The sequence below is a fragment of the Helianthus annuus genome, chromosome 11 (genome assembly GCF_002127325.2).
Source record: "Helianthus annuus cultivar XRQ/B chromosome 11, HanXRQr2.0-SUNRISE, whole genome shotgun sequence".
Lineage (NCBI taxonomy): Eukaryota > Viridiplantae > Streptophyta > Magnoliopsida > Asterales > Asteraceae > Helianthus > Helianthus annuus.
The window spans coordinates 6,489,549-6,511,938 of NC_035443.2; the positions used below are offsets into that span (position 1 = coordinate 6,489,549).

General features: G+C 40.3%; 2 long non-coding RNA genes and 1 pseudogene across 12 annotated transcripts; 2 read left to right on the forward strand and 1 right to left on the reverse strand.

The window, feature by feature from the left end:
- Positions 1–665: 665 nt before the first annotated feature.
- LOC118483859 lies at positions 666–3,351 on the forward strand. Of its 11 annotated transcripts, none has more exons than XR_004871944.1 (6): positions 669–952; positions 1,068–1,272; positions 1,355–1,480; positions 1,577–1,907; positions 2,099–2,210; positions 2,555–3,351. It is a non-coding gene; the product is annotated as an uncharacterized LOC118483859 (long non-coding RNA). The 11 variants fall into 11 exon arrangements; XR_004871939.1 differs by having other exon boundaries at positions 1,577–1,678; positions 1,781–1,907; positions 2,099–3,351; XR_004871941.1 differs by having other exon boundaries at positions 1,577–1,678; positions 1,785–1,907; positions 2,099–3,351.
- Positions 3,352–5,430: 2,079 nt separating this feature from the next.
- Positions 5,431–6,396, forward strand: LOC110889375. The gene is made up of 2 exons (XR_002563555.2): positions 5,431–5,629; positions 5,937–6,396. It is a non-coding gene; the product is annotated as an uncharacterized LOC110889375 (long non-coding RNA).
- A 1,486-nt stretch (positions 6,397–7,882) lies between these two features.
- On the reverse strand, positions 7,883–19,083 carry LOC110889374 (annotated as a pseudogene).
- Between the last annotated feature and the right edge of the window lie 3,307 nt (positions 19,084–22,390).

The following is a 22,390-nucleotide window of genomic DNA, read 5'->3' on the forward strand; positions in this document are numbered from 1 at the left end:
TCATCAATGGGAACAACCTTATAAGTTTTAATAGATTTTATATAATTTTAACTGTTTTGTAACCCCGGTATTACACGGGTTAAGTAAATAAAATATCAAATAGTTAATAATGAAAATTTAACAATTATAAAACAATATTTTAAGACACTTTTCTGATATCCGAACAAAATTTTGTTTTACGTATGATCAAAACTTGTGATGTTTGTCAAGTTTGTAAATATGAAAGCATTTGAACCATCGATTAGAAGACAAACTGTATAATCGACTTAAACCCAAGTTTTATTTAAATAACAGTGGTCTTAATTTATTAGTTCTAAAAATATTGTTGAAATGTTGAAAATGCTCGATATTTGTTTCAATTATTAAGATATAACTTGGTTAGAACCCCGTGTATTACACTGGTTGAATAAATGTACTTTTATATATTAAATAATAAAAAAAGTTATATCTTTGAGAACCCCGTGTATTGTACGGGTTGAGTAAATTTAATTTTATATAACTAAATTATGAAAAAAGTTACATTTTTAAGAATCTCATGTGTTATACGGGTTGAACACATCTATTATGTATATTAAAACAATACATTTTGGTGCCACTTGGCATAATTTTAATCCACTAATTGCCACCTGGCAAGTGAATACTCCTCTCAATATTGATTTGAGCGGCAATTGTTCTATTATCTTTTCCCTCACACGCTCCTATTCTTTCATCCGCTCACCTTCAAACCCTAATAATCTACTCTATGGCGACTTTTCAGAAAACCCTAAATCTCATCCTGTCGCTTTTTCTTCTCCTCAGGAACCATGTTGCTCACTCCCTCAACCTAAACCTAAATCGACTTCATTATCTCTGATTTGATCTTTTTAGAAGACAATATAGGAAAATCCAACAACCCAACTGTGTTTCTCCTCCGTCTGCCGACCGATTCTTCTCACCGACAACTTTGACACAGGTAATTTGATCTTTTCTCCTCACTTGAACCAGATCTCAGTTTTGGGGTATAAAGAATGCAAGCATTGATCATGAAATCGACCACTGATATCTCTCTCTTTCTCAAAATCAACCAGAAAACCACAGGAAAAGGGGCAGATAATGGCTGTTGCACAAGGGAGGTTTATTCAGCAGTCGATGGGAGAGGCGTCGGCGGCTAGGGTTGGGAATCATTTGCCGATAACTCATGGACATTTGAATTTGCTTGCGTCACTTTCCGATCCTCCGCCACAATCTTCGAACAACAAAGATGATGATAACCACTGAATTGTTCTTTAACCGGTATTGCTTGCTGTCGATATGTATATATATAAATATGCATGATGTTTGTGTAACTAACAGAGTATTATTATGATATCTTCAGAACCGCCCTGCTGAACTGATTGCAAAGTTTTTGGACGAGAAACTACGTGTTGTTAATAAGGGTACATCTGAGGAAGAATTGGAGGGCACTCTTGATAAAGTTTTGGTTTTGTTCAGATTCATACAGGTACCTGTAAAATTGCAGTATTTTTTAAAGATACTTGCTCCTTTTATATTCAGTTAAAAATTTAATCTATTTTTTATGTATAATTTTGTAATATAGGGTAAAGATGTGTTTGAAGCATTCTACAAAAAGGATCTTGCAAAAAGGCTTCTTTTGGGGAAGAGTGCATTTATTGATGCTGAAAAGTTGATGATCTCAAAGGTTTGAAGTCTTTACGTTTTTTTATTCGATGTTAAGTAAGTATACATACAGATCTCAATAGTTTTTGTGATTTTTTTTTCACTTTGTAATTGTTGGCAAGAGATAGTGATGAGACATTGATGATGATGATGATGGACACCAACCCAGCCTGTTTGTCAAACAAATTGGGGGTGAGTTCATGGCTAATAATCCTAGGCCTCCTGTACTAACTTCTGATGCTCAATTGAAGGTAATATTTTTTATTTGTCTACAAATGATGGGTTTACCATAAGCACATTGTTGAGAAGTTGCATATTTTATTTTTATATTGTGTCAAATAGGACTAAAAAGAATAATATGTATTAGTTAATTGGTTTTTGTTGTTTGGAAGGCAGTCCCAAAGATTACATTTGTTTATTTGTGGGCGATTGTGCATCGCAGACCCTTACCAGCGAAACAGGTTTGGTTTGCCACCTGTTTATGCCCTCGATCTGCAGCAAAGACACAAAAACCTTGGGGTTCTTATTAGATTTTGTGCAGATGGTGCTAAAAGGTATATGGCTTACATCATGGGCTGATTTTCATCTAAAGGGTGGCAAATAGAATTGGGTTAAACAAGTTGGGTAACATGCCAAATGCAAGCAAGTTGTTAGGCACAAGTTAAACCGGTTGGGTTGACTCGAAAACACCTTAATATTTTAAAATAACTAATGATTATATATGATTAAATCAATTTTTTCAAAAAATTAATTTAAGAGTGTTTATACATTAAAATACATTTCAGATGACTTCTGACCCGTTTGCTCTATTGTTAAATATTTTAGCTTTAACCCATTTGATTAGTTAAATATAAACAACTCAATCTACACGGTCTCATGCAAGTTGCTTGTGTATCAGTATCTTGACAATGAAATTTGGAACAATGGTTGCATGGGGAAGTTGACCGATCAGCCCGTTAACTTGCAGCCTTCTACTAAGATGAGAGGCAAAAGCCGGCCAAAGTGTACTTAATGCATACATGATGCAATCTTATAAATATGTGTCTTCGAAATATTAGATTGGTATTGTGTTAATTAAGCTTTTGTCCTCATATTTAACCAATCTAATTATTTTATGAGAACTGTCGGGTCAATCCGATCCTTCATTTGGCCAGACTCACGACATTTAATCCTTTCAATCTTTTTACTATTTTTATTGTCTTTCATGAAGTAAAATCTCGGTATGCAGGATTAGTTTGGGATGGGCTCAAGCACATCAGTCAAGGTATTGTTTTCAAGGTTTTAAACAAGAGTTCAAGGGTGATGTCCGTTAAGTTTCATATATATGTTTGATGACTCTGAATCTCTGATGATGTTGTTAAAAGAGACTAAAGTGCAGTATATATGGCTAGATCAAATGAACAAGAATATCTGAACAAGTAATTTAAAAGTTTAGATCAAGAAACAATTGTGAATCTTGATAAACAAAAGTTGCAGACCCACTTGGAAGGTTATTGTGCGATCTAATCAGGTAACCAATTTAGGACTTGGTCAATAGAGAGTTCATGCTTATGTAATGTAATATAAAATGTAATGTAACTTAATTTAACTTTTACTTATTTTATGTAATATTAATGTAATTTCATTTTTTTCTTATTATGTGTAATATGTAATTCATATACGAAATTATGAATTATAAAGTTTGTTGTTACTCAATTCGTATTTTGCTGAGATATCAAAGATTCTTTCATTTCAAAATATCATGTACGAACTTATAAATTATATTATTAGCATTGTGTAACCAGTGAAGAGAAACCGACGGGTTGGATAATGGGTCGGGGTCACTTTAAAACAGGTATGATTTGGTTCTGGTCTCAATGGGTTATGATGAAAATAGGTATGGGTTAGAACATATTGATTTTAGACAAGTCCAATATGACTTAGGTCAAAACCGGTAAACTCACTGGTTGATTTTAAACAATCCTAATTTGGTTCGGGTAAGTCAAAACGGGTTCTAAAAACCAAATCATGTCAATATGTGTTCTGCTCAATATATGTTAAGGTCAAAACTGGTTAAAATGCTTTATTTAATAAAATATATATCAAATAACCAAAGTTATAAAAAATAATTAAAAAAATGAAATCTATCCGGGTTCTAAAAATTGCTATAAAATCATTTGTACAATAACATCTCAATACCTATAAAAAATGAATCAAAACGTATTTACCTAAGTGAGAAAATCATATTTTTATACGTTTATATTGAAAAGTTCTTTCATTACAAAGTTTATCTCATTTCCGGTATATATTATATGTTTGTGTTGAGCCACCCGCGAAACTCGCGGGATCTTAGGCTAGTGTAATATTATATACCAAACAATAAAAAGTTATATCTTTATAAACCCTATGTATAATATGGATTGAATAAATCTAATTTTATATACTACATAATAAAAAAGTTATATTTTTTAAAAACTCCGTGTATTGAATAAATCTAATTTTATATACTACATAATAAAAAAGTTATATTTTTTTAAACCCCATGTATTACACGAGTTGCATAATGTAATTTTGTGTAGTAATATCTTAAAAAAAACTAACGGATATACTCGATATACGATGGATGGGGTGATTGCGATGATGGTTCTTATAAATGTCATGTAAAAATAGTAATTACCGTATTTGAGTTGAGAATTGAACACAGAAATAAAAGTATAGAACCAATAAACATTGAATAATATTTTTGTTTACTCCTTATAAACATTTTTGAAATAGGTTCTATCCTTAACTAATTTAGTTTAATAAAATAAATAAATCATTTACATTATATTAATTTATATCGAAGGGATTAGTCCAAGCGTTATGTGATGTGTTAATCATATGAAAACGCACGTTTTGACGTATCCGATTGAACTCAATATGTCCTATACTTGCATTGCGATTGGATCAAAACGTAACGTAAATCAAATATATATTATAGATTTCTAACATAGTAATTAATATAAATAAATAATAAGATAATTTATGGAACTTTATCCGTAATTTATTAAATGTTTGAAACAAATATTAAATTTAATAATTTAAATTAAATAATAAGTATCTACAATTAATTAAGAGTAGATGGTCTATAATAATAACCTAGTAATTAATATAAATAAATAATAAAATAATTTAGGGAACTTTATCCGTAATTTCTTAAATGTTTGAAGCATATATTAAATTTAATACTTTAAATTAAGTAATAATTATCTACAATTAAGTAATACTAGATGGTCTAGAATTATGACAAGTGTCATTTTATTGTTTTTTTTTACTATATAGTATATAGATAGATTATAAAATAATACAAAAGGTGTGTGATACATGTCGAAAAAAGCCACGTTTCCACGCCCCCGGTCACACTATCCGTTTTAAAACCACCCCCCATTATGACGCGTTGTTCACGTGTCACACAATACCCCATCTTCAAGCCCCTTCCACACTATTAGACTATGGGGTATGGGGCTTGGGTTGGGGCGTGGGTTGGCTGAAAACACCCAAGCCACCACCCCGGGGGCTGGGTTGGGGCGTGGGTTTAGGCGTGGCCCTTGGGGCTTGGATTTGAAGCCGGGCGTGAGGTGGGCTAGCAAGGTGACATGACGGGCTCTCAATGGCTAAACCAATCTCATGCCCCCTAACCCAAGCCCCACCATACCCTATAGACGTGAGTTTGAGTTAGTTTTCCACATGTCAACTCATGCCTCCAAACCCACGCACACCGTACCCCCATAGCCTTAGTTTTTACATTTTACAAACTCATAATAACCTTTTCACATTTTACAAACCCTTTCACACTCACAATAACCCTTTTCATCTCATCTTCTTACCTCACTCGGCCGCCGTCGCCACCGCTACCGTCAGCTGCACCGCCGTAGACCACCACAATCAACTGCACCTTCGTAGATCACTGCCACTGGCTGCACCGCCGGCGAATGCTGCAAGATCAAGCTTTTAAGTGAGTTTTTTCTTTATCATTTTATTTTTTACTTTGTATCCATCACAGATCTAGGTTTTTACCGCTGTATTTACTTTTCTTCCATAGTTATGTTTGCTGGTGATGGATAATGCTATATAATGAACTTAGATCACTTTATTTTAGTTTGATTTTAGATACATGCTTGCATCTGTTCCAACTTCATATTATTGTCAAATTTAATTACAGATCTGGATTTGTAACCAAGATTATGATTATTTATATGGGACTTGGATTATTGTTAGTGTCATCATCAATTTCACTAAAACAAAGTTTTTTTTTCTTGAAGAGATTAACATTGATGCCTATAGGAAGATTGCCATTGGAAGCTTTGAATGCAAGATGAGCTACTACTACAACTCTTTATGTTTCTCGTAGACTAGACTACTTTCATAAATGTGGAATATAAACATTATATATGCAAAAACGGGGCCGGTGATAAACCGGACAACACATTAGTACAAAAGACATGAAAACTTTCATGTTTGCTAAACGTGTTAGGAAAACAGCCACTCATCTGTACAGAAATCCTGCGATTCAAGCTGCAAACGACCCCCTTCACCTTCAAGCTGCAAACGACCTCCCTACTGTTACATGAATTTCTAATTTATCGAACCTGAAATTATATGATATTTTAATGATTATTACTTGCTGTTGTTTAAAACATGGAAAATTGCTAGTTGTTTCTGAATTTCTGACCTAATTGTGTGGATTTATACATATGCAGAAGTTATTGGTTTTATACGTTATAGGTATGCTGTTAAACACCATGGGATGGGAGGTCTTGGGTTCAAGTCCCACAGACGACAGGAATAAAAGAAATTTACCGTTTAAAAAGTTAGATATGCTGTTAACATACGGTGAAATTTATTATTTGTTGATGTGAAACAATGTTGTTCTTCAATGATCTTGATGTTAAGTTACTTGTTATTAAATAAAGGCAAAATTGCACTTTTCGTCCTTTATGTTTCGAAGTTTCTGCAGGCGCTGTCCTTTAAGTTTAAAAATTACACTCTATGTCCTTTATGTTTGCAACCTATAACGGGCGCTGTCCTTTCACCTAAACCCAGTTAACTTTTTTTATGTTAAAACCCCTCTTTGTAAAGCTCCTTAACAGCAGGGACCATATGTGCAATATTCATTCTCTTTGAGAGAGAAGAGGGAAGTCCGGTGACCGGACACACCTCCGCCTGGCGTTTTTCCGGCGCCACACCTCCGGCCACACCCACTCAACCTCCTCACCCTGTACCGCCTCACACGCACAACCCACTCTCACCCATCTCTCGTCCCTCATCTGAAACAGAAACGAACCACCACCACCACGATCGGTGGTGGGTGTCGGAGGCGACAACCGCAAGAGAGAGAGAGAGAAGCAGAGAGGGAGAGATCGGAGACACAGAAGCGAAGACGGCAGTGACACCGTCGTCTGCGGCGGCGGCGGGGAAGACGGCAGACCCTCCTTCTCTTTTCTCCTTTTTCCGGTTCGATTCAGGTCTGGTTCGTCGGGTTCAGGTGCAGGGTTGGTCAACACGGGTCAAGGGTTGGGTGTTTCAGTTGGTTCGGGTTTGAGTGGTGACGACAGAGGTGGTGCTACGTCGCCGGCGTTGCCTGAACCAGAAGAGAGAACGAGAGAGAGGGATGTTGTAGGATGAGCGTGGGGTGCGGCCGGAGAAGATGGAGATGATGTTTATCGCGAAAGACACGGAGTTGCCGGAGTTGCCGGAATCTGGAGAAATTGCCGACCGGAGTTGCAGAGAAGATGGCGGCTGTTTTTGTGTTTGAATGTTTCACTTTTCTACATAAAAGGTCCCTCATGTTTGAATTTAACGTTAAAAGTTAACTAGGTTTAGGTGAAAGGACACCGCCCGTTATAGGTCGCAAACATAAAGGACATAGAGTGTAATTTTTTAACTTAAAGGACAACGCCTGCAGAAACTTCAAAACATAAAGGACGAAAAGTGCAATTTTGCCTTAAATAAACATAAAAGATTACTAGTTTATACTATATTATAATGTAACTTTATTGTTCTGGACCAACTTGTTTTATTTTCTATTCAGGCCATAAAAAAACTAAACCCCAAATTACAAAATTAAATCCCGATTAACGGTTACATTATTAGATCTATTAGAAAACCCAAAAAACGAAGTCTCCATGACTGTGTCCGTCGTTCTCTCGAAATGAATGTGGTTGTTAATAAAGATATGCTTCATTTCTCGCCTTCCAAATCTCCCATGTCGCTACCAGAATAATCCCTCCACTTATCTTTTTCGAGTTATTCGAACCCTTATTATTTACCATAAGCTCACACATTTGTTGAATAGAATCATTACCATTCGGAAACGGTACTTTGATCCAAGTAAAAATACTCCACCAAATTGCTTTTCCAACCCAATAGTCCACCAACACATGATGAGTTGACTCCTCCCTTAATACACATCTTGCGCATGTTTGATCCGCAATAAAGACTCCTCGTCTGACCTAATGGTCCCAAAGCTTTATCCCACCTCCAAGATGCCACTAGACTATAATGTCATGGGCGTAATATCCCCAAATTGAAGCAGAAAGCAAACGACGAGACTTCCAACCTAAGACAAGCTTGTTACTCGCAGGTTCCTCCACCCTATAACCATCATTAAACAACCCCAACAACAACTTCGCCTGACAATGATTCGCGAAGCTTATGTTCATTGGCTGGAACCCGGTTTCAGACTTCAACCAATCACCCCACGAACCACATGATCCACCCTCTTCTCGATACACTCGCGCCACCGAACCCGCAATTCGTGGACCCAAGAACACCTGCTCCACTAACACTCGAGCCCGCCCTTGCATTGGAAACCCGGCTTCCAACGACTCGTATATAGCCGAGTAGTGGTGCAACATGTCCATGAACCGTCCCATGAACCCGCCTTCAACTTGTCCCTCTTCCTCCACAAGTGTCACCAGTCTCGGGTTTAAGCTCTTGGATCCGGTGAGAAAAGAAGCGACCGATGTTGGTGATCGGTGGTTGAAATGTGGAAGATGTAACATACAGTTGATGATGATAGCTTCTCCTCTTACTAGTTTTACGGATGGCGGTTTGAATGTTTCTTCGGTATCTAGTTTGCATTGGTGGAATGTAAAAGGTTGCCCGATTGAAGCCGCAAAAGCGGTTAACCGACGCCCAGTTTCTTGGACGTTGAATATGGATTTCCGGCCACTTCCGGGACGTGAGAGGGCGGTGATGCGGAGGTGGGGGGTGTGTGACAACTCGTATTTTGAACCTAACCTAGTATAACTCGCTTGAACCTTATGTGAATATTTGAACTGATTGTGTGAACTTGAATGTTATGTGATTATGATTTTTGTGACATTGTGCATCGGATATAAACGGACCAAACTCCAACCCACTTGCCTACACAACCCATTCGGTCCATGCGGTTGGACTCGAGACCTTGGGGACGGCCCAAGTAGGGGTCGGCCCACCTTTCTTAAACATGTAAACACTATGGGGGGTTTTGTTCTCTCATTGTTACAACAACACAAACACACACAAACCCTAAAGAACTCTCTCCCTCTCGTTTTCCCTTGGAACCCAACGGCAACACATCAACATCGAAGTTCTTAGGATCTCGGCTCATATCGCGATCTAGTTAATCACTTCACACTCTCGGTTAGTATATCACTATTGCTTGGTTCATGATTTTTAGTGTTCTCGGTTAGCATATCACACCTTCGGATGTTACATGATGATTATACTAGATGGTTATGTTCTTGTGAATAGAATTGAATATTGATCATATAACCTAATGGATTTGTTATATAACATGCTCACAGATTTGTTATACACATGACTAGGTTGCATGCTAGTGTAGAATCGGCTAGTTTGATGAACCGATAGTATGATTAGTTGATGATGAATTAACTGTTCTTGATAATGATATGAATACGAATGAAACTGTTTGAAATCGTGTTTGATCTGATTGTGAAACTGCCGAATATGTTAGCTGATATCACGGAAATCATGTGCATGAAATCAGGAAAGTGAGTACAAATTTGATAGACTTAACACGGTTGCGAGTCGAAACCGTGATTGCGAGTCCCGTTGCGACTCGAGACCACACAAACCGCACGAGCCGAGACCACGGTTGCGAGTCAGGATGCGACTCGAAACCGGACCATGACAAGCCGAAACCACAGTTGCGAGTCCCGTTGCGACTCGTAACCTCCTTTGGTTGCGACTCGAAATCTCAACACCAATATGACTCGAAACTTCCTTCGTTGCGACCCGAGACCTCCGGTCTCGACTCGAGGCCCTTATTACACGTACACTTTGTTATTGGGCCTGCACACTATTACGAGCCCAACTGATTGGGCTGAACACTTGGACTATGCTTGTTATGTAACTGTTTACGCTGATACCTATACGATGATGAATACTTGTACAACCTGTTATAATACGTGTGCAATACTTGAATACGAATCTGATTGGTACGATAACTGTGGTAGGACGCGGTTAATCGCTCTATAACTTAATTGAACTGTGTGAATCATACCGAGCAACCCCAGGTGAGTTCATTGCATTTTCTCAAGCATGCGTCCCGGTGGTTTGGGACAACTGGTAAACATTGGACGGGAAACATTGGGTAAACAACTTAATCGGTTTTGGTTATTGCCTGGAGGGCAATGGGGGTAATTAGTTGATAGCGCTATTAGGTACTAATTATCTGGGTTTCACTATGGTTGTTTAGAGGCACACTCCTCGGTTACGTAAGGGCGGTTTCCCTAGGGTAACTAACTGAACAACATAGTGGGTTGCTAAGAGGCACACTCCTCGGTTACGTAAGGGCGTCGTCCCTAGGGTAACTAACATGAGCAACAACGTAACACAACAGTGAATCGTATTAACATATATCTGGTAACATAACTCATGTACAAACCTTGAACTCACCAGCGTAGTCTGACACACTTGTTGCATGCTTGTAGGTCGTTAACTATGGGAACATGGACTTGCTATCTGGGCGTGCTGGAGTGGTCATGGATCGAAGCTACTGGATCGTATAATGGATACATTGGTTTTAAGTTTATTTTGAAATAATTTACTAAAAGACTTATCATATGCTTCCGCTACATAACACTTGTGAACTGATATTGTGTTTGACAATTAATCTTGACTTTTAATGGCATGTTTTATTTTAGTATTTACTATTGGTTCAATGTGATTGGTGGCTCAGACTCTGATGAGTAACACGCCTCGCGGGGTTTCAGCAGGTGGTATTTTGAGGGTGTTACAGTTTGGTATCAGAGCCACTGGTTATAGTGAACTAGGTTTTAAAACGTTTTGTAAAACTAGACTATAACCGAACAACTTCAAAAATCGATCATGACACTCAGCTCCAGATTGCAAGGTTCGTCTCTCTCACTTTATACATTACTTGCTTAGCAGTCACACACCCACCTCGTATATGAACTGAAACGTTTAACACCATAGTGACTTGATAGTGTGACACTACTCTTCGACTCATGTGAACCATAGACTTGTGATACTACCTGTTGTGTTGTTTGAACGGAAGAAACTTTGAACGCAAGCTAAGAGGCACTGAGATAAGCATGCAAATTGCCTTATTATTATGGGTGCACACTTAATAATAACGCGGGGTGCATGCAAGTTCCAGTGAGGCTTATCGAGCGTGAGAAGGGTTCTGCCTTACTATGTGCAAACTTGGTAGTATATAGATATCTGTATGACACCTGACTTCCATCTCGTTTCGATTTCTAAATCGGTTTATTCCCAACTATAGAAACATGAGTGGACGAGGACACGGACGTGGCAACATCAACATGACTCAGGCTGAGTTGAATGACCTAATCAATACCCGCGTGGCTGAGGCTTTGGCAGCCTATCAAGCTGGTACGGAATGTACCAAGTACTCTTTACTCTTATACCACGTACACGTCTTTTCATTCCTATAATGTGTTTCCTCCCGTTAATTAGGTCAACAAGCGCAACCTCAACCTAACCAGCCTGCGTGTACATTCAAAATGTTTATGGACTGCAAGCCACAGACCTTCACCGGGACTGAAGGGGCTGTGGGACTTCTAAGATGGTTCGAGAAAGCAGAGTCTGTGTTCGCTATCTGTAACTGTCCCGCTGGGGACAGGGTGAAATATGCTGCGGGTACCTTGGCTGATGGTGCCCTAACGTGGTGGAATGCCCAAGTACAGTTGTTGGGCATCGAGGCAGCGAATGCCACAACTTGGGAAGATTTTAAAGAACTGATCAGGGAGGAGTACTGTCCTCGGGACGAGGTCCAGAAGTTGGAAAACGAATACTACGACTTGAAGATGGTAGGATCTGAAGTCGAAGCGTATGTGAAGCGATCGTATGAACTGGCCGACATGTGCCCGAACTTGTCTCGGCCTATGTCCCGGAGGATTGAGTTATTCATCAAAGGATTGCCTCCGCGTGTGAAGAGCTTGGTCACTGCAGCCCATCTCAATGATTTGACACAGATTGTTCGTCTGACTCATAAGATTGTGGACCAAGAGGTGGAAAGCGATTCGTTACCTCCGCGCATTTCAGCCACTGCTGCTGCGACACCCACTGCTACTACATCTGCCAATGATAACAAACGAAAGTGGAGCGACTACGACAAAGCATCCAGTGCTGGTCAGACTCAGAAAAGGCCAGACAACAGCAACCGCAACGTCAGCCAGTCGTCTTCTGTCAATCAAGGCCAGGGAAGTGGCCACAGCCAGGGTTCATATGCAGGGAGGAAGCCACGGTGTAACAAATGTGGCTATCATCATTGGGGGCCGTGTGGTCGGACGTGTAACAAGTGTGGTAAGCCAGGCCATGAGGCCAGGGATTGTAGGACCTCACAACCCAAACACCAGCAGCAACAGAACCAGCAAAACCAGAGACAACAGGGGCAACCACCCCAGCAAAACCAGGGTTTCAGAAAGGGGTGCTATCAGTGCGGTGACGAGGGTCACTTTAAGCGGGATTGCCCTCAGTTAAACCAGAACGCTAACGACAACAACCGCCCGAATAACAACAATGCTGGGAACAACAACAATAACAACAACGGCAACAACGGGGGTAATGGTGCTCGGGGCAGAGTGTTTCAGCTTGGAGCAGGGGATGCCAGGAATGACGACAACGTTGTAACTGGTACGTTTCCTGTTAATGATCGTATTGCTTCTGTATTATTTGATTCGGGTGCCGATTGGAGTTACGTGTCCCTAGAGTTTAGTCAACGATTAGGGATAACCCCAACACCCTTAGAGGTTAAACAGGTAGTAGAACTAGCAGATGGTAAGACGATAGAAGCCTCAAATGTCCTTTTTGGATGCAAACTAGATCTCGTGGGTCAGGTGTTTGATATTGACCTCCTTCCCGTTACGCTCGGTAGTTTTGACATAGTGGTAGGCATGGACTGGTTGTCTAAGCACCAAGCAGAAATTCTATGTAAGGAGAAGATTGTGCGTATTCCTCTCCCTGATAGAGAGTCACTGTTAGTTCAAGGGCATCGTAGTGGGACGATGGCTGGGATTATCACGGCCATGCGTGCACAACAGTATCTACAAAAGGGGTATCCTGCACTGTTAGCGCTAGTTACCAATGCTCAGTCTGAAGAAAGTAAGATCGAGGATCTACCAGTGGTGCGAGAATTCGCGGATGTATTCCCAGAGGAGCTACCAGGGTTACCTCCTCACCGTCAAGTAGAATTTCAGATTGATCTTGCACCGGGAGCGGCTCCAATTGCTCGAGCTCCTTACCGGTTAGCACCTGGAGAATTACAGGAACTGTCCAATCAACTGCAGGAGTTATTGGATAGGGGTTTCATTCGACCCAGTTCGTCGCCTTGGGGAGCCCCAGTTCTGTTCGTAAAGAAGAAAGACGGGTCATTCCGTATGTGTATCGACTATCGAGAACTCAACAAGGTGACCATTAAGAACCGCTATCCGTTACCACGCATCGACGACTTGTTTGACCAGCTGCAAGGGTCAAGTTTCTATTCCAAGATCGACTTGAGATCGGGGTATCACCAGGTAAGGGTTAGGGAAGAGGATGTTCCCAAGACGGCTTTTCGAACGCGCTACGGACACTATGAGTTTTTGGTCATGCCGTTTGGATTGACCAATGCACCCGCGGTTTTCATGGATCTCATGAACCGCGTATGCAAGCCATATCTCGACGAGTTTGTTATAGTATTTATTGACGACATCTTAGTCTATTCCAAGAACAAGGAAGATCACGAGCGCCACCTACGTCTCATTTTGGAACTTTTGAGAAGGGAACAATTGTATGCGAAATTTTCTAAGTGTGACTTTTGGATTCGAGAAGTACACTTCCTTGGGCATGTTGTTAACGAGAAAGGGATACATGTGGATCCTGCGAAGGTGGATGCGGTAAAGAATTGGGCGGCACCAAAGACTCCGTCTGAGGTGCGACAATTTCTTGGTCTCGCAGGGTATTATCGAAGGTTCATTAAAGACTTCTCGAAAATCGCGCAACCTCTCACCTCACTAACACAGAAGAACACGGCGTACTCTTGGGGAACGAAGCAGGAAGAGGCCTTCCAGTTGTTAAAGCAGAAACTTTGCAGTGCACCGATCTTGTCATTACCAGAGGGTACCGAAGATTTTGTGGTTTATTGTGATGCTTCGATTCAGGGTCTCGGTTGTGTGTTGATGCAACGCGAGAAGGTGATAGCTTATGCTTCTCGTCAGCTAAAGGTGCACGAGAAGAACTACACGACACACGACTTGGAGTTAGGAGCGGTGGTGTTTGCGTTGAAGATTTGGAGGCACTATCTGTACGGTACCAAATGCACCATCTACACCGACCATAGAAGTCTCCAGCACATCTTCGACCAGAAAGAGTTGAATATGCGACAACGACGATGGGTGGAATTATTGAACGATTATGAATGTGCCATCAAGTACCATCCGGGCAAGGCGAACGTTGTAGCTGACGCCCTCAGCAGAAAGGATAATGCACCTAGGCGCGTGCGAGCATTGCAACTCACGATTCAGTCCAATCTCCCTTCCCAGATACGGGATGCTCAGTTAGAAGCATTGAAACCAGAGAATGTTCGAGCTGAAGCTTTACGTGGCTCGAGACAACGACTAGAACAAAAGGGAGACGACGCCTACTACGTAACTGGACGCATTTGGGTTCCACTCTTTGGCAACTTACGGGAACTTGTAATGGAAGAGGCACACAAATCACGCTACTCTGTACATCCTGGATCAGATAAGATGTACCACGACCTGAAAACTACCTACTGGTGGCCCAGCATGAAGGCTCATATAGCAACCTACGTAAGCAAATGTCTGACCTGTGCTAAAGTCAAAGCAGAACATCAAAAGCCCTCGGGTCTACTGCAGCAACCAGAGATACCCACATGGAAGTGGGAACAGATCGCTATGGATTTCGTGACAGGATTACCCAGAACTCAGGCTGGGAACGACACTATTTGGGTGATTGTTGATCGCCTCACGAAATCAGCACACTTCTTAGCAATCAAGGAAACAGACAAGTTTTCTCAATTGGCAGCAATCTACCTTAAGGAAGTGGTTTCTAGGCATGGAGTGCCAACTTCTATCATTTCAGACCGTGATCTGCGTTTCACTTCAGAGTTATGGCAGTCTATGCATAAATCGTTTGGTTCCCAACTCGACATGAGTACCGCTTATCACCCACAGACGGATGGTCAAAGCGAGCGCACCATCCAAACACTCGAAGATATGCTTCGGGCATGCGTACTCGACTTTGGAAAAGGATGGGAGAAGCACCTACCGTTGATAGAATTCTCCTACAACAACAGCTACCATTCAAGTATTAAGGCAGCTCCGTTCGAAGCACTGTACGGACGGAAATGTCGTTCACCTCTCTGTTGGCATGAGGTGGGTGATAGCCAGATCACAGGCCCTGAGTTTGTTCTTGAAGCATCGGAAAGCATTGTGCAGATCAGAAACCGTATGGCCGCAGCTCGTGACCGACAGAAGAGCTACGCTGACAAGCGTAGTAAACCGTTGGAATTTGAAGTTAATGACCGCGTTATGTTAAAGGTTTCACCGTTTTGGGAAACGCGGCAAACTAAACCCTCGTTATGTGGGACCGTTCAAAATTCTAGAACGAATTGGAAAGGTGGCTTACAGGTTGGAATTACCGGCTGAGTTGGGTAATGTCCATGATGTATTTCACGTATCGCAGCTAAAGAAGTGTTTGGTTGATGAAACACTGGTAGTACCATTTCAAGAGCTGAAGATAGACGACAAATTGCAGTTTGTCGAAGAACCAATTGAGATTATGGATCGGGAAGTTAAAGTTCGTAAACACAGCCGTATACCGATTGTGAGAGTTCGTTGGAACTCAAGACGTGGTCCAGAGTTCACGTGGGAACGCGAGGACCAGATGAAACTTAAGTATCCACATTTGTTCCCCGAAGACCAGTCAAAACCTAGCGAACCTAGTGTTGATGCAACTAGCGAATTTCGGGACGAAATTCCCATTCAAGTTGGGGAGGATGTGACACCCCAGGAAAACCAGCAAACGATGTAACCTACCTAGCTTTAACTTATATAGCTTACGTTAGTAAGTGCGTACCAAATTTCGGGACGAAATTTCCTTTTAGTTGGGGATACTGTGACAACTCGTATTTTGAACCTAACCTAGTATAACTCGCTTGAACCTTATGTGAATATTTGAACTGATTGTGTGAACTTGAATGTTATGTGATTATGATTTTTGTGACATTGTGCATCGGATATAAACGGACCAAACTCCAACCCACTTGCCTACACAACCCATTCGGTCCATGCGGTTGGACTCGAGACCTTGGGGACGGCCCAAGTAGGGGTCGGCCCACCTTTCTTAAACATGTAAACACTATGGGGGGGTTTTGTTCTCTCATTGTTACAACAACACAAACACACACAAACCCTAAAGAACTCTCTCCCTCTCGTTTTCCCTTGGAACCCAACGGCAACACATCAACATCGAAGTTCTTAGGATCTCGGCTCATATCGCGATCTAGTTAATCACTTCACACTCTCGGTTAGTATATCACTATTGCTTGGTTCATGATTTTTAGTGTTCTCGGTTAGCATATCACACCTTCGGATGTTACATGATGATTATACTAGATGGTTATGTTCTTGTGAATAGAATTGAATATTGATCATATAACCTAATGGATTTGTTATATAACATGCTCACAGATTTGTTATACACATGACTAGGTTGCATGCTAGTGTAGAATCGGCTAGTTTGATGAACCGATAGTATGATTAGTTGATGATGAATTAACTGTTCTTGATAATGATATGAATACGAATGAAACTGTTTGAAATCGTGTTTGATCTGATTGTGAAACTGCCGAATATGTTAGCTGATATCACGGAAATCATGTGCATGAAATCAGGAAAGTGAGTACAAATTTGATAGACTTAACACGGTTGCGAGTCGAAACCGTGATTGCGAGTCCCGTTGCGACTCGAGACCACACAAACCGCACGAGCCGAGACCACGGTTGCGAGTCAGGATGCGACTCGAAACCGGACCATGACAAGCCGAAACCACAGTTGCGAGTCCCGTTGCGACTCGTAACCTCCTTTGGTTGCGACTCGAAATCTCAACACCAATATGACTCGAAACTTCCTTCGTTGCGACCCGAGACCTCCGGTCTCGACTCGAGGCCCTTATTACACGTACACTTTGTTATTGGGCCTGCACACTATTACGAGCCCAACTGATTGGGCTGAACACTTGGACTATGCTTGTTATGTAACTGTTTACGCTGATACCTATACGATGATGAATACTTGTACAACCTGTTATAATACGTGTGCAATACTTGAATACGAATCTGATTGGTACGATAACTGTGGTAGGACGCGGTTAATCGCTCTATAACTTAATTGAACTGTGTGAATCATACCGAGCAACCCCAGGTGAGTTCATTGCATTTTCTCAAGCATGCGTCCCGGTGGTTTGGGACAACTGGTAAACATTGGACGGGAAACATTGGGTAAACAACTTAATCGGTTTTGGTTATTGCCTGGAGGGCAATGGGGGTAATTAGTTGATAGCGCTATTAGGTACTAATTATCTGGGTTTCACTATGGTTGTTTAGAGGCACACTCCTCGGTTACGTAAGGGCGGTTTCCCTAGGGTAACTAACTGAACAACATAGTGGGTTGCTAAGAGGCACACTCCTCGGTTACGTAAGGGCGTCGTCCCTAGGGTAACTAACATGAGCAACAACGTAACACAACAGTGAATCGTATTAACATATATCTGGTAACATAACTCATGTACAAACCTTGAACTCACCAGCGTAGTCTGACACACTTGTTGCATGCTTGTAGGTCGTTAACTATGGGAACATGGACTTGCTATCTGGGCGTGCTGGAGTGGTCATGGATCGAAGCTACTGGATCGTATAATGGATACATTGGTTTTAAGTTTATTTTGAAATAATTTACTAAAAGACTTATCATATGCTTCCGCTACATAACACTTGTGAACTGATATTGTGTTTGACAATTAATCTTGACTTTTAATGGCATGTTTTATTTTAGTATTTACTATTGGTTCAATGTGATTGGTGGCTCAGACTCTGATGAGTAACACGCCTCGCGGGGTTTCCGCAGGTGGTATTTTGAGGGTGTTACAGGGTGGGTGATCCTTGTCCGTCTTTACGGGAGATCAATGCTTGCATTAGTGGCGCCCATTGTATCCCTTCCATAATATCGTAATCGATTATGTGAACTCGTTGTTCGTGAGTCACTGCTTCGATGATTGCTTGGTTAGCGGTGAAATGCCCGAACTTTACGTAGGTGACATGTCTTGTAAGAGTTGGAATGCAGACAGAATGTCTGTCGGTAGGTGGGGTTGGTGGCGAAGGTGCTTGCTTTGTTTATATTGCACCATTTCACCACCATCACCCTCACTGACGCCTAATTTAAGCAAGTTAAATAAGGCGTCAGTGAAATGGGCCCCGAGTCTTTCCATATTAGTGCCTTCATTTGGAGACACTAAATCTTTGAGACGAACCAGTATCACTTGAACCAAATCATGGTTTTTATTATCTAACGCCTCCACTGCTGCCATCAACGGATGGACCAGTCTCAGCCCTTTCGAGTCGTCCGAAAGAGCTGAGACTGATGGTTCTGTCAACATTGCATGGGCCCATGCAAGATTTTGATCTTCGTCGACATTGTCAATTTCTTCGTCGATTTCGGATTCGAATAGGTCGCCGAAGTCTTCTTCATGATCAACCAAAAGAGCGTCCAAGTCGACCAGCGGAGACCAGCTATCCCAGTTACTGCAGTGATCGTCCTTAGGGGTTGTTGCGCTATTGGTGGTGCTAATGGTGGTGGTAGTAGTGGTGGTGAAGTCGGAAATATCGACTTCCGGCAGCTCATCAACAGCCATGGCCATTTTCAGCCAACTGATATAAAATTGGTTTAGAGTTCTAGTATGAGTGAAGGGTGCAAATCACTAACTTATACTATTGTCTTAGCATGTGCTTTGGAATAATATCAAATATATTGTCTTAGCATATATGCTTCGGAATAATATCAAATTTATAGAGGGTGACAATCTGTACATGATTTAATAAATGTGAATTAAATATTTCACAAGAAACAAAATTTATCTTTTAGCTATGATGTTAAGTGAAGTGGCACATATAATAGTCAAATTCTATTTATATAATGTATTTTGAAATTCATAAATAACTATTTATATTATTATAACTTTAAAAGCACTCAGGGAACCAACAACCAAGTATTAATATTAATATTAATACTAATACTATAATAACATGTGATTACTATTAATAGTATATTGTCTAACACGTTATTGAAAACCATACTTTATTATTATACTTTATTATATTATATTATATCTAAATAGTTTAGAATCTCGTGTATTACACGGATTGAATAATGCTTTGTTGTGTATGAGTGAGTCTGGTTGTCATGATGAAAGGGCGGGGCAGCATTGGGTGCGGGTGCTGGTGACCGTTGTGGTGTTTGGTGTCGAGTGGTTGTGGGTTTTGATGGTGAGAGTGTTTCTCGTGGTGTTTGTGGTAGGGATGTTTGCGGTGGGGCGGAGGTTGGCCGAAGGTGGTGGATATTGGGGTTGATATGGGTATAGATGTTGGTGGTGGTGATGTGGTGGTAGCTTGTTTTGATGGCGGTGCGGCTTTTTAGACTTTTGTAATTCATTTATATCACATGCTTACTAAATGCAGCACATATCATGATTCATGAAAGTTCTCACACACTCAAGATAATTTTGAGTAGTACTACTAGGCTTGACAAACTCCACTTAGGCTAGTCGCGCTAGCACGACTGGGAGTCGAACGGGTGTAATATTGACCAGTGACGAAGCTTGAGTTTCCGACCCGGGGGTCGAAGACGTATATACAAAAAATTTCTATAAAACTGAGGGCCAAAAACGTATATACCAAAAAATTTCTATACGAAAACTACATGCTCTCCACCACTGAGTGAAAAGTTCAGGGGGTCGGTCGCCCCCTCCCGCCCCCACAAACCTACGGCAATGATATTGACCTAAGATTTGTATCATTGTTTGATATGACATGGTGGAAGGCTCAAACTCATTCAGTCAGCTTTGGTTCAAAACTGTAACGCCCCAAAATCTGAATGTTAATATTTGTCGGATGTTCCTTTATGACACGTCATGAAATAAATAACTAGGCTATTTAACATAGTTAAGGGTATGGTCAAAAGTATTAAGTAATGAAAGGTAGTGTCATTTATGTTTTAAAGGAAAACCCGAGGGGCTAAAGTGGAAACAAATGAAAGTTGTTTACTAATTAAAAGATCAACACACACACACAAACACACATACGTGTGTGTTCGTGAAGCTTCAGGAGCTCTCAAGAACTCCAAACCCTAAACATGAAAGATCATCCAAATTGAAAGGCTAAATGATGCTTAAATCTATAACCGAGCATGGATTAATGATCACCAACATGAGGAGATCATAAGGTATGTTTTAAATTTAAGATTGGTGATCATGGGTGAAGTGGGTTATGCTCTAATCCGTGAGATAATATGAAACTGATTATGTATAAGGGTTAGAAACATCATATAGAACATGGGTTATGTAAGATTTGTGTTAATTTGAAGTTTAGATGCGAAACCCGTTTGTTATGGTGAGGATGATGACTTGAATCACCATTTATGTTTAATTCTTGTTGAAAGAATGATGTATTATGTGGGTATGATGAATTATTGTTAGATAATGGCATAAAAGTTATATGATTCTAGTTGAAATTGATGATCTATGTTATGAACTAGGAAGAGTATGCATAAAATACTTGTACTATAGGCTTAAGTGATGGCATGCACACCAAGTGTTTGATGAAATGCCCAAGTGATATTAGGATATGAGAATTTTATCAAAGGGCTTGACATTTATGAATGAATTGGGGAATGACGAGGTCGGTAGTAAACTAACTTGAATAATGTGCCTTAGAGGAAATTCATAAAGAGAATTCGGGTTGAATGTATGTGATGATCAAGATTATGCATTAGAAGCTTGTACGTTGTGCTTGAACGGGCGATGCTCCCCATGTGTTTTTATTAATCACTTAATTTCAATCAAGAAGTGAATGTGTACTAAATATATAATATATGACCATGCTAGTAAAGGATGATGTTATGAATTACGTTAGGTTGTCTAACTGAACAATGTGGTTGACAATTTATGTCGTATGCGTGTTAGTGAAAGCCAATGTAGATAAGAGCTGGAAAATGTGTATTAATATGAATAAGCATGAGTACTAACATTATTATGGCATGACGACATGAAAGGATAGGAACCACACTAGCATGGACCAAGCATGAAAGGCTAACGGGTCGAAATGAGGCAAGGAAGCGGTTACGAACATGGATGCACGAGGTAAGTGATTTCCGTAATCACTTCTTATTTTGTTTAAGTAATGTAGTGTTAGTTAATTGAGCATGATGATGATTGAAATTTGATATGGTTTTGGTTGTATGAAATCGGTGAAGACATTACCATTTGGCAATATTGACTAATGAATTGTTTGTCAAGTATTATGCATTCACAGGATGATTAGCGAAAGGGATTATGTTGCTATTACTTAGTCAATTAGTGCACGAAGTATTAAAACGGGTCATAGCTTTGATCCGAGCCAGGTATGTGCGATTAGAGTTGTAGTTAAGTCATGGGAGTAGTCAAATGTTTAAGGAAGCCCTTTATAGTAAAGGATGGAACAAAGTTGACAAAGACGCCCTTGAAGGGTAAATTGGGCTAACAATATTAAAAGTAGTTTAGAAACAAGCTAATCGATTGGTGTAATGTTTTGGTCAAGTATGAAAGTGAGAAGTATAGGGTTTTGTATGTCGTAGACCTTTTTATGCACGAATACCCATGACGTGTAACACCCCAAAGATAAAAGACACAATAAATAATAATAAACTAAATGTGGGATCCTAAAGAATATGTAGTAATATGGTACCTAAATGTGGGATCCTAAAGACTATGCAGCAATAAGGTACCTAAATGTGGGATCCTAAAGAATATGTAGTAATATGGTACCTAAAGGTGGGATCCTAAAGAATATGTAGTAATATGGTACCTAAAGGTGGGATCCTAAAGAATATGTAGTAATATGGTACCTAAATGTGGGATCCTAAGGAATATATAGTAATATGGTACCTAAATGTGGGATCCTAAAGAATATGTA